This window comes from Sorex araneus, chromosome 6 (genome assembly GCF_027595985.1).
Source record: "Sorex araneus isolate mSorAra2 chromosome 6, mSorAra2.pri, whole genome shotgun sequence".
Lineage (NCBI taxonomy): Eukaryota > Metazoa > Chordata > Mammalia > Eulipotyphla > Soricidae > Sorex > Sorex araneus.
Window position 1 is genome coordinate 89,324,918 of NC_073307.1, and position 11,690 is coordinate 89,336,607.

Genomic DNA, 11,690 nt, shown 5'->3' on the forward strand with positions numbered 1-11,690 from the left:
GCTACTGGGCCAGCTGCTGGCCTACCTGGAGGAGGCTGCCCAGGTGGTTCTAAATGAGAACAGAACTCATTTAGTCCTTGAACTCTAAACCTATGGTTTTTGGGGCCAGAGCGACACTATAGCGGGTAGGGTGTTTACCTTACACAAGGCCAACCGGGGTTCAATCCCCAGTATCCCATATGGTTCCTCAACTCCTGAGCACAGAGCCAAGATTCACTTCTGAGCATAGCTTGGTGTGACCCCACCAAAAAAAAGCAAAAAGTAAAATAAAATAAAAAATAGGGTGTTTGCATGGAGGTCACCAGAGGAAAAGGGAAGGGGGAGTGCAACGAAGAAGCACAGAGAGTCATTTGAATCGCATGGGGGCTCTAGAACTTGGTGGGTGTGTTAAAGTTCCCACAAACATAGCGATGAGAAGCTCAATTTTAGAAATTTTAAATGATTCTGAACTACTTGTAAATCAATAACATTTTATTTAGATAGTGTAAAAAGCTCAAGCATCTGTGGGTCTGTGCACCCAAACATGATGGAAGACCAACCCTTGACACGTGCTTGTTGATGCTGCGTGCCCCCCACCCTGTGTGACTCATCAGAGAATGGAAGACCCAGAAGACACAGCTACAGTCAACCTTCTTCCCTGCTTCTAACAGTCATCAACCCTTCAGGTACCGGCAAGGCAGATTTGAGATCAGATGGTGCTTTACACTGCTCCTCGGGACCCCTTTCCCCCTGGAGTTGATCATTAACTTTATCATAAACCGTCTCTCATTTCCTAACTCTATACTAACCCTAACCTGAACCCTAGCCCTAGACATGTCCATCATCTCCCAAAGGGAGCGTTCTTTCTCAGAGATTAGAGAAGCGGCAACTCTAAATTTCCCTGATCTCATCTCCAGCCTCCCCCACCAAACCAAAACAGATAATCATGCAGATTATTTTCCAGAAAAATGTAATCCTCTCAGAATGGAGAAGGAGGGCTGGAGAGATAGTCCATGTGCTAAGGGCATGCTTTGCAAGCAGGACACCCACATTTTGTATCTGGAACTACTGGGGGCCCAGACACAGACAACCACAACCACCAAACAGAGCCAGAAGTAGCCACTGATAAAAGAAGAAAACTCAGAATGGAGAAGATCAACTAATAGCTGCATGGGAATTTTTTTCCCCTAGGCCAGAAGGAAACATCAAAAATTTAATTCTCCATGTGGAATCTCTCCACAGTACACCCTAGATTTCACTCTTCACAGATGTTTATTATTCAACTCCCTCACTTCCTCCTTTCCTTGCATCATACACACACACATTCACACAAGCACACAACCCTCATTTCATTTTATATTTTAGCACATTGAAAATTCAACAATGCATCAACAATGATACCTTTAATTCCAATCAAACACAAAGATTTCATTCAAGTTTTCTCCCTTATTTCTCAGTCCCTTCTGTGATCAGAACAATCTTGATTTCTTAAAAATTTTTATTAGTGAATCACTGTGAGACACAGTTACAAACTTATGAACTTTCATGTTTGCATTTCGTTTACATCCCTTCACCAGTGCCCATTCTCCTCCACCAATGTTCCTAGTATCCCTCCCACCACCCCTACCCCAACACAAAACACCTCACTCTGCCTCTGTGGCAGGGCACTCGCTGTTGTTCTCTCTCCTGTTGGATGTTATAGTTTGCAATAGAGGTATTGAGTGGCCATCATGTTCAGTCTATAGTCTACTTTTGGCACGCAGCTTTCAACCCAAGTGTGTCCTTCCAAAATTGTCTACTAGGTGTTCCCTTCTCTATATCAGCTGCCTTTTCCCCCAGCATGTGAGACCAGTTTCCAAGCTGTGGGGCAGATCTCTGGTTCTTATCTCTACTACTCTTGGATGTTAGTCTCCCATTATGCTACTTTAGATTCCACAAATGAGTGTGATCTTACTATGTCTGTCTCTTTCTTTCTGACTCATTTCACTCAACATGATACTTTCCATGTTGATGCACTTATATGCAAATTTCATAACTTTAACTTTTCTAACAGCTGGATAATATTCCATTGTGTAGATGTACCAAAGTTTCTTTAAGCATTCATCTGTTTTTGGGCACTCCGGTTTTTTCCAGATTTTGGCTGTTGTAAACATACTGCAATGAACATACAAGTGCAGATGTCATTACTACTATACCTTTTTGCCACTGTGGGATATATTCCCAGGAGTGGTATTGTTGGGTCAAATGGGAGCTCAATTTCTAATAATTTTAGAATCTTGCATATTATATTCTAAAAGGGCTGAACCAGTCGGCATTCCCACCAGCAGTGGAAGAGAGTCCTTTTCTCCCCACAACCACGCCAACACCGGTTGGTTTTGTTTTTTTGGATGTGGGCCAGTCTCTGTGGTGTGAGATGATATCTCATTGTTGTTTTGATCTGCATCTCCCTGATGATTAGTGATGTAGAGCATTTTCTCATATGTCTCTGACCCATTCGGATTTCTTCTTTGAGACAGTTTCTGTTCATTTCATCAGCCCATTTTTTGATCGGGTTGGCAGTTTTCTTCTTGTGTAGTTCAACCACAATACAGTGCCTTGTTTATCCTTGATATCAACCCCTTATCGGATGGGTATTGGGTGAATATCCTTTCCCATTCTGTAGACTGTCTTTGTACTTTGGTGACTGTTTCTTTTGAGGTGCAGAAGCTTCTTAGTTTAAGATAGTCCCATTTGTTTATCTCTGTTTTCACTTGCTTGACCAGTGGCATGTCATCTTTGAAGATACCGTTGGCTTCAACCATCGTGGAGGGCTTTGCCGACCTTGTCTTCAATGTGCCTTATGAATTCCGGTCTGATGTTGTGGTATTTAATCTATGTTGATCTGACTTTTGTATATGGTGATAGGTGGAGATCTAAGCCCATTTTTTTATGTAGCTGTGCAGAAACTTGCTTTTGATTGCAGAGTGATACTACAGATGGTAGGAAGCTTGCCTTGAATGCAGCTGACTGTCTTCCATCCCAGCATCCCATGAGGTCCCCAAACACCACCAGGAGTAATTGCTGAGTGCAGAGTCAGGAGCAACTCCTTACAATAAAGTTTGGATATTGGACCTGAAACCACAAACTACCTAGAAGAAAACAAATTGAAACACTCCAGGACCTAAACTTTAGAGCTCTATTTGGGGACTAACTCTAACGGCAAAGGAAATAAAATACAAAAAAAAGAAAGGAAAAAAAAGAAAATAAATCAGAATAAACAAATGGGACTGCTTCAAACTAAAAAGTTTTTGTCCAGTAAATCATAAGTACATCATCCTATAAATCAAAACAGCAATATAAAACCTAGAGAGATGTTTGCACACATTGTGTGTGATAAGGGTAAATATCAAAAAAACATAAAACAGAACACCTACAACTCAACACCAAAAGAGCAAGCAAGCCAATCAAAAAGTGGACAAAAGATTTGAATAGGCGCCTGTTCCAAAAAATACACAAAGATGTCTTACAAGTACATGAAAGAGTGTGCATTGTCACTAATGAAAGGGAGGTTAAAATCAGACCTATAATGAAATATCATCTCACTCCAATGAGACTGGCCCATGTTAAAAAGGGCATGGAAACTCTGCTCCATCTGGGGCGTCCCAGAGATATCAGCTGGGGCCAGGAGAATTCTCTGGTGTCATGGTGCCAGCTGGGTTTCTTCACTGCTAAGGCCCCGAATTGCCGCCCATGAACCACTCCTGGCTCCTGAACGGCCATGATCTTAGAGGCACACAGACCAATCTTGGAACCCAGTGGTTTTGGCAGAAATGCATCTGGACTAAGCGTTAAACTAGGGTGCCGTGCCACCCCATGTGGGGAAAGGTGTTTGCTCGTTCGCCTTTTCTCCCCAGTGGCGCAGTAGCTGCCACCTTTTCAGAGCCTATTGGGCAGCCAGGTATGAGACTGCAGTGACCGGACATGCAGGGCCTCACAGGATGGTGTGTGTGTGGAGGGATGGAACCGGTCCCTCTCCCCACCCAGAGGAGGCCCCAAGTTGCCACCCAGAATGGCTCCTGGCTCCTGAACAGCAATGATCCCAGAGGCACTCAGACCAATCTCGGAACCCAGCGGCTTTTGGAAGAAATCCCTCTAGACAAATTACTAAGCTATCAGAAATCCAAAATGCTCTTCATATCAGTGATAGAAAACAAATTATCTAATGATGCCTTTTCAACAGGTCTGATTATTGGGGGAAATCCCAAATAATAATGGTGGGTCTTTTGTTGAAATACTGAATGTGATCAAAGCGAAGAGAGACTAACGTGGAAATCATCTGCCACATAGGCTGGGGGAGGGGTGGGATGGGGGTATACTGGGATTCTTGGTGGTGAAGAATCACAGGACAGGGCTGAGGCACATGAAATCAGGTTTATTTCTCTGTGAGAAGAGGAAAACTCTTGCGTGGGAATACCCAGAGTGCCTTGGTAGCAAACACAGGTTCTCAAAAGAGTTTTAAGAGTTTCTTTTGTTTTTGGTTCCACACCCTGGCCACAGCCTGAGTAGCTGGTTCACACAAGCTGATCTGGAGGAGAGAGACAATTAAAATATAAACGTTCTTCATCTGATTATTCTAAATACCACATGAAAATGCAATGTTTTAAGAGGGAAATGCCCAAATCAACCTTGGGCCAAGAGCACAGGGAGGAGAAAGACTGGAGGGGAGAGAAAGAAGGGGCCAGAGGAGGAGATTAAGGTTACAAAGGTGGTGGTAAGGAATGACAGAGCCAAATGTCGAAACCACGGGGTCAACCACACTAAAATCAAGACTTCTACAACCAAAGTTAGAAAGGTGCCTGACAAGAGAACAGGCTGGGGGGTGGGGAGAGGGTATGGGATGGAACGAGGGCACACTGGTGGAAGAGGGAGGGAAGTTGGCACTGGTGGTGGGAATGGTGCTGCTACAATGTATATGTAAAACTCAACTATGAGTAACTTTGTAAATCACACTGTTTAATAAAATAAGGAGAATGGATAGAAAAGATACTAATAAAGAACTTGATTGCCACCACCACCCCACACCGAAAAAGCTCCAGTTTCCGATGCCTTGGGTGTAGAAAAGGTTCTGGTTTTAAAAGTCTTCCTTGACTTTCCCTGCCTGTTCTAGGACCCTTGTGATAAGACCAACCAAACCCAGAAGCCACTATTGCAGCTCAGGAACTATTTTCATTTCATCTCAGTCTTTATAACTGATATTTAAAAATAATCTATTCTATAATAACACAAAACAATAGTAAAATATCTGAGGAATACTAGTCTATTCATCACCCAAAATATGAATGGGTACTGGGTCAAACCTAAAGCTTTATTTCCATTGACATGCATTATTTTTCAAATGTTTCATCATGTGATTTCAGTTCAGAAAGGTCCATCTAGCTTGGAAAAAACAAAATCAACAGTTGGGATTATTTTCATATTGATCAATCCATACAGAGAGCATTGGAGATAGGGAGCTATATAATGTGAACACAGTCAATTCCTGAGAAATTAGACAAAAATTAGGAGACTCAAGTTCACTCCAGTTGTCGATGTAAAGGTTCTCTGATATGGAGTCTTCAATAAAAAATGTTCAAAAATTGTGGATTTTTTAAAATTAATCAATGAAGAAATAGGTACACTGATAAGTGTAGACTGCTGAAGGCTTCTTGTAGATCCCTTATAAGAGATGCTCAAAAGTAAATTAGCTCTCACATAAGGAACAAAGACAACTCTACCACAGGTTCATGGAGAATGTTCTATTCATAAATAGATCTTCAACATCTCACAAATTGAATACTGATACGAGTAACAAGGGACATCATTCCAGCCCCTTTGGTGCGATTGGTAATTAAAATCCAACACAACACAATGTTCATTGCCATTAGTGGGTTCACCTGGATGCCAGAACCTGAAAAAGGAGAACAAGGTAAGTATGTCTCTCAAACTGTCTTTGAAAAGAGACAGTGAAGCAAGTGCTGCCATACAATGTTATGGAGGTCAGGTCAGAGACACAAATTATTGCTTACCCCCTCCTCACACATGGCCTATCCATCTGTTGCTGGCATTTCCCCTGAAAATGGGGCTGCCATCCCCCAGAGCTGCCCCATCCCATTGTGTCACAGACCCTCCCTGCACACCTGCCTCTCTCTGTCCATGCCTGCGACTGATTCCACGGGCTCCTTTAATGATCAAAAATCTTATCCTGGTCAGGTTGATAGTGTAGGCTTTTTTATTAACCACTTTTGAGGAATGAGACTTGTTTAAAATATCTTTGATTCAATGCCTCTAGACTCTGCACAAGGCTGAGTCATCCAGGGCATCCCGGAGAGGGCTGTGTGAGGCCAGCGCCCACTCAGAGTCCCCGCAGCACTCTCCATGGTCATCACTATGATCCTGGCTGGACTCCACTACTCGGATGAGCCTCATCCAGAAATAAGTCCATGAGAAGAGCTCAGGTCTGTAGATTATACGACTGAAATCTCCAGGCTTTCACAGATTTGGGGATGGACTATCTCCCCTCACCTCGCTATTCTTCTGGAAGCCCTGGAAGTCACACACACATGGCCCAAACCTACTGCCCAGTTAAAAATATAATTCCAGCTGCATCACCCCATCAAAAATATTGGATGTCCTGAAGCTCTTGTGGCTACGCAACATCTCAAATTCTATTACACTGATAAACCTCAAGAGTAACACACCAGATTGGATGAGATGTACTGTAGAAGGCAACCAATCTTGAAGAATAAAATATAAAAAGGAGGCTTAACCTGTGTCAGCATCCTATTAATCTCTTATACAAGAACTTAATGGCTACATGGTGAGATACAACAATCTTCACTAAATTTCTTCTAGGGAAATATTTATGATCATTCTGTTAGCAAGCTATGATAGCGAGCAATATAAAATGAATTATCAAGTGCCTGCTAAGAGGCTTAAGAGTGGTTGGAAAAGTAGGAGTCAGTGGTGGAGGGCAAGTGTAACATGGTGGAATTTGTGTTGGAATATTAGTGCCCACAAAAAAATCATCATGAACAATTTAGTATGCCAGAGTGCTTATAGAAAGTTTACGAGAAAAAACAAAAATTCTCTCAAACAAATAAAATTCCATTTCTTAGAATAAATATTTCGTATTCTACTAAGTATTCTATTATGTATCTGTCATCATCATCATCACTATCATCCTGTTGCTCATTGATTTGCTCGAGCAGGCACAGTAACGTCTCCATTTGTGAGACTTGCTGTTATTGTTTTTGGCATATCAAATACTATTATCCAAGATTATTATATCTTCTTCTGTTCTTAATCTAAAAAAATTGAACTAGAGTCTATCCCTATACACTTCACATAGTTCCTATGAGTCTCTATGGTATTAACTAATTTAATTGTACTTGAGGATATAAGAGTAGATTGTTTTTGTTTTTGTTTTCGTTTTGTTTTTGGGGTCACACCCAGAATTGCTCAAGAGTTACTCCTGGCTTTTCCCTCAGGAATAACTCCTGTACGTGCTTGTGGGACCATATGGCTTGCTAGGAATAGATCCAGGTTTTGTAGTAGGGAGGAAGTGTGCAAGTGTGCAAACACCCTATATGCTGTACTATCTCTCTGGCCTAACAGTATTTTTAACTAAATAAATATAAGATACGTAGGACTTATCAGAATTTAGCTTATTTCTTGAGAGCAGGGATTAAATTTTAAGAATGGCTTTGATTTTTCTTGACATGAACTCTATTATATTTGAGTATGTAAATTTCACAAGCACAGGCTTTCATAACAAATAAACCTGGGTTGGAAGACCCTCATTGCCACTGCAGAAAACCTTTCCTGTGTTACCTAAACTCTTTAAATTCAGTGCCCTCATTTCTACAAAGAGAAAGAGAAAATGATGCTCTATAGACTTCTTGAGGTGATTCGTAGCAGAATGCAAATTCCAACATGCAAACTAATGTCCAGAAGTCCTGAGTGAGCCCTACTGTTTGAACAGCTGCTAGTGGGAGCACCCTAAAGTCCCGACAGTCTGCAGGACTCAGGATCCCCTTACCAAATTCAATACTCACGTGACATTTTGATTGTATGGGGTCTCATTAACCCATTCCCAGTGACCATTCTTCAGATTTGACAGCCCCAAATAATAATAACGACCAATAACCACAATCTTGTTAATAAAGTCCTAGGAAAGAGTAGAAGTGAGTGAGAGTTTATGTAGCATTCCCTTCAGTTTGTATTCTTTAATGCCATAGAGGAAAGAAGACCAAAATGAAAGGGTTCATGAAAAGGCACGCAGGGTCCGGCCCCGGGGTCTAGGTCTTCAGTGAATGAAAAAACAGGATCAAAGGCATCTCTTGGGAAGCTGGTGTTTGTGTTAGGTGTTCAGGCCTCTCTAGAGTGCTCTACAGACAGGGCAGTTTAGAAACAACTGAAATAGTTATGCAGACTGATGTCCCTGATGAGAAGAAGAGTACGATCAGGAAAAGAGCCTCTTCCCAATTGAAAACAAATAGGAATTCGGAGCAGAGTCCAATAGAGAACTGCAGTGCCCAATCAAAGGGCAGAGATTTCTTCCCATGCTTACATGGACACGCACCCCACTTTTTCAGTAGGAGATCGGAGTCTTCAAAGCTCTGGAGAAGAAATTTTTCATATAAATTCTCCTTCCTATGATAACTTCTTAAGTTATTTCACTTCGTCGCTATTTCTTTCTTTCCTATTTTCCTTCATGGCTGTTCTCAGTTGATCATTTATTGCTTGTTTTCTCCTTCTGCTTGTTGTTATGACAGTGGTTGTCATTTTATTAGTGCTTGGAGACCATAAGAGCCAGGCCACCGTACTCCACCAGTAGTTCTCAGTTGGCTACAAAATGTGGAGGTCGAGCTTAAGGCTGGTGCACCAAAAACAGATCAGCAGACGGTAGATTAACCTCTCTGCTAGGAGCAACCTGGCACAGGGCACAGGGCCAGAGATAACCCCATTTACACAGCAATAATTTATAAATTATTTGTAGGTTCATATATTTAAGTGATAATTCATGTTCAGATATACCCATCTTTCCACTCAAGCCTCCACATTGAATTCTAAATTGCCACTGTATTAATGGGGACGATTTAAATGGAACCAGAAGAAGGTGTAGAATGCAAAGACTTAGATGTTCAATCCCATCTATTGTATCCAAAGCCTTATGCCTCGGCAGCAACACCCCTGACCATGAGAACTTCCTCCCAAGCAGGAGAGGGGGACAGAGCTGGCAGGACCGTGACTCCCACATTGACCGGAAAGTACCTGCTCCTCCTTGCTGTCGACCACCAGCAGATGCGCCTGCATCCCCGCACAGTGCTTCTCACTGTCAGTCCAGTTTTTTCTCTCATTAGGAACAAAGTAGCAACTTGAACCAAATGGCTTCCAATTCTTCGGGCAGCAGCTCCAGGATTTCCCTGTGTTGATACTTGGCCATATTAGTACAATATAAGACAGGAGATGTTTTTATAGTTTGGGGATCACACCCAGCAGTACTCAGGGGCTACTCCTGGTTCAGTGCTCAGAAGTTCACCTTGGTGGTCCAGAGGGGATGACACTTGCTGTTAGAAATAAAACTATGGTTCACCACATACAAGACAAGTGCCATAACCACTGTACTCTCACCCAAGGCAAGTTATTTTAAAGAAGGTGCATTGTTTTATTGAAAGAGTGAAAAGATCTTGTGGAATCACAGTACTTATGTAATCAGGATCTGAATCCATCATGCATCCTTAGGTCAAGCACACCTGCATCAGGCAGTAAGAAACATTTCCCCATTGCCTTGCCTGTGCGCAGCCAGTAAATATAGCTGTGACCAAAATATTCTTAATTAATTAATTAAGAATTAATTTTAAAATTAGTGAATCACCGTGAGTGTACTGTTACAGATTTACACATTTTCATGCTTGTGTTCCCTTCACACAATGTTCGAGGACCCATCCCTCCACCAGTGTCCATTCTTCACCAAGAATGAACCCAGTATCCCTCCCACCCCTCAATCCCATCCCCCCCACCCTGCCCCAACTCTGTGCCAGGGTACTCCTTTTGGGTGTTGTGGTTTGAATTAGGGGTATTGAGTGGCCATCGTGTTCAGTCTCTTGTCTACTTTCAGCACGAATCTCCCTTCCCATGCGGGATTTCCAACCACATTTTACTCGGTGTTCCCTTCTCTATCAGAGCTGCCTTTTCCCCCAGCATGTGAGGCCGTCTTCAAAGCCATGGAAACAATCTTCTGGTACTTATTTCTACTATTCTTGGGTGTTAGTCTCCTACTCTGTTATTTTGTATTCCACAGATGAGTGCGATCTCTCTATGTCTATCTCTCTGTTTCTGACTCATTTCACTTAGCATGATACTTTCTATGTTGATCCATTTATATGCAAAGTTCATGACTTAATCTTTTCTACCAGCTGCGTAGTAATCCATTATATAGATGTACCAAAGTTTCTTTAGCTAGTCATCTGCTCTCGGGCACTCGGGTTTTTTCCAGATTCTTGCTATTTAAAACAGTGCTGCAATGAACGTATAAGTGCAGATGTCATTTTGACTATAGTTTTTGTTTCTCAGGGATATATTCCCAGCAGTGGTATTGCTGGGTCAAATGGGAGCTCAATTTCTAATTATTTGAGAAGCGTCCATATTGTTTTCCAAAGGGGCTGGACCAGTTGGCATTCCCACCAGCAGTGTAGAAGCATAGCTTTCTCTCCACATCCTCTCCAACAGCAGTTGCTTTTGTTCTTTGGGATGTTTGCCAGTCTCTGTAGTGTGAGGTGGTATCTCATGACTGTTTTGATGTGCATCTCCCTAATGATTAGTGATGTGGAGCATTTTTTCATGTGCCTTTTGGCCATTCATACGACCAAAATATTTTTAAAAGGCCCAGACTTGGCAGCTAGGGAGAATAGTACAGCGGGTACGGTGTTTTCCTGTACTCGGCAGACACAAATGCTCAGTATCACAAATGGTCTCCCAAGCCCCGCCAGGAGTGATCCTAGAGTGTAGTGCCAGCAGAAGTCCTGAGAACCAGTCTCCGTGCACAGGGGGAAAAACAGTATAAAAAGAAAACAAGATTCAGACTCTCAGAAGAAAATGCAAAAGTGTGCCATTTTTATGGAAAATTCTTCTTTATACTAAGAACCATGAAATCCTCAAAATTGCTATGGTTTTGTATTGTGTTCCTTTAAAACACATATGCAAAAACTGTGATCCTTTTTGACTATGTTTGGGGGCAGAGCCTTTACAAGATAATTTTTTTAAAAAATTCTTTTATTGATTCACCATGTAGAAAGCTACAAAGCTTTCGGGTTTAAGTCTCAGTTATACAATGCTCAAACACCCATCCCTTCACCAGTGCACATATTCCACCACCAAGAATCACGATATACCTCCCCCTTCCCCCCACCTCCCCAGGCCCACCCCGCATGTGTAACTGGTAAATTTCACTTTTCTTTGATTAAATTCAATATTTCAACAAAAAATCACTATTATTGATTTGGAGTTTCTCCCCCCTAAAGTCGATCTGCTGAAAAGAAAGCATTTGGTAATTTGTTTTCCATTGCTGAGAATGAAGAAATATGAGGTCAAGAGGCTGCACTAGCAGCAGCATAGTTTTGGATTTCTGTATTTTAGTATTTTAGTAACTAAGTCCAGAGAAATGTCTGCCAGGAATCGCAACATTGTAAGCT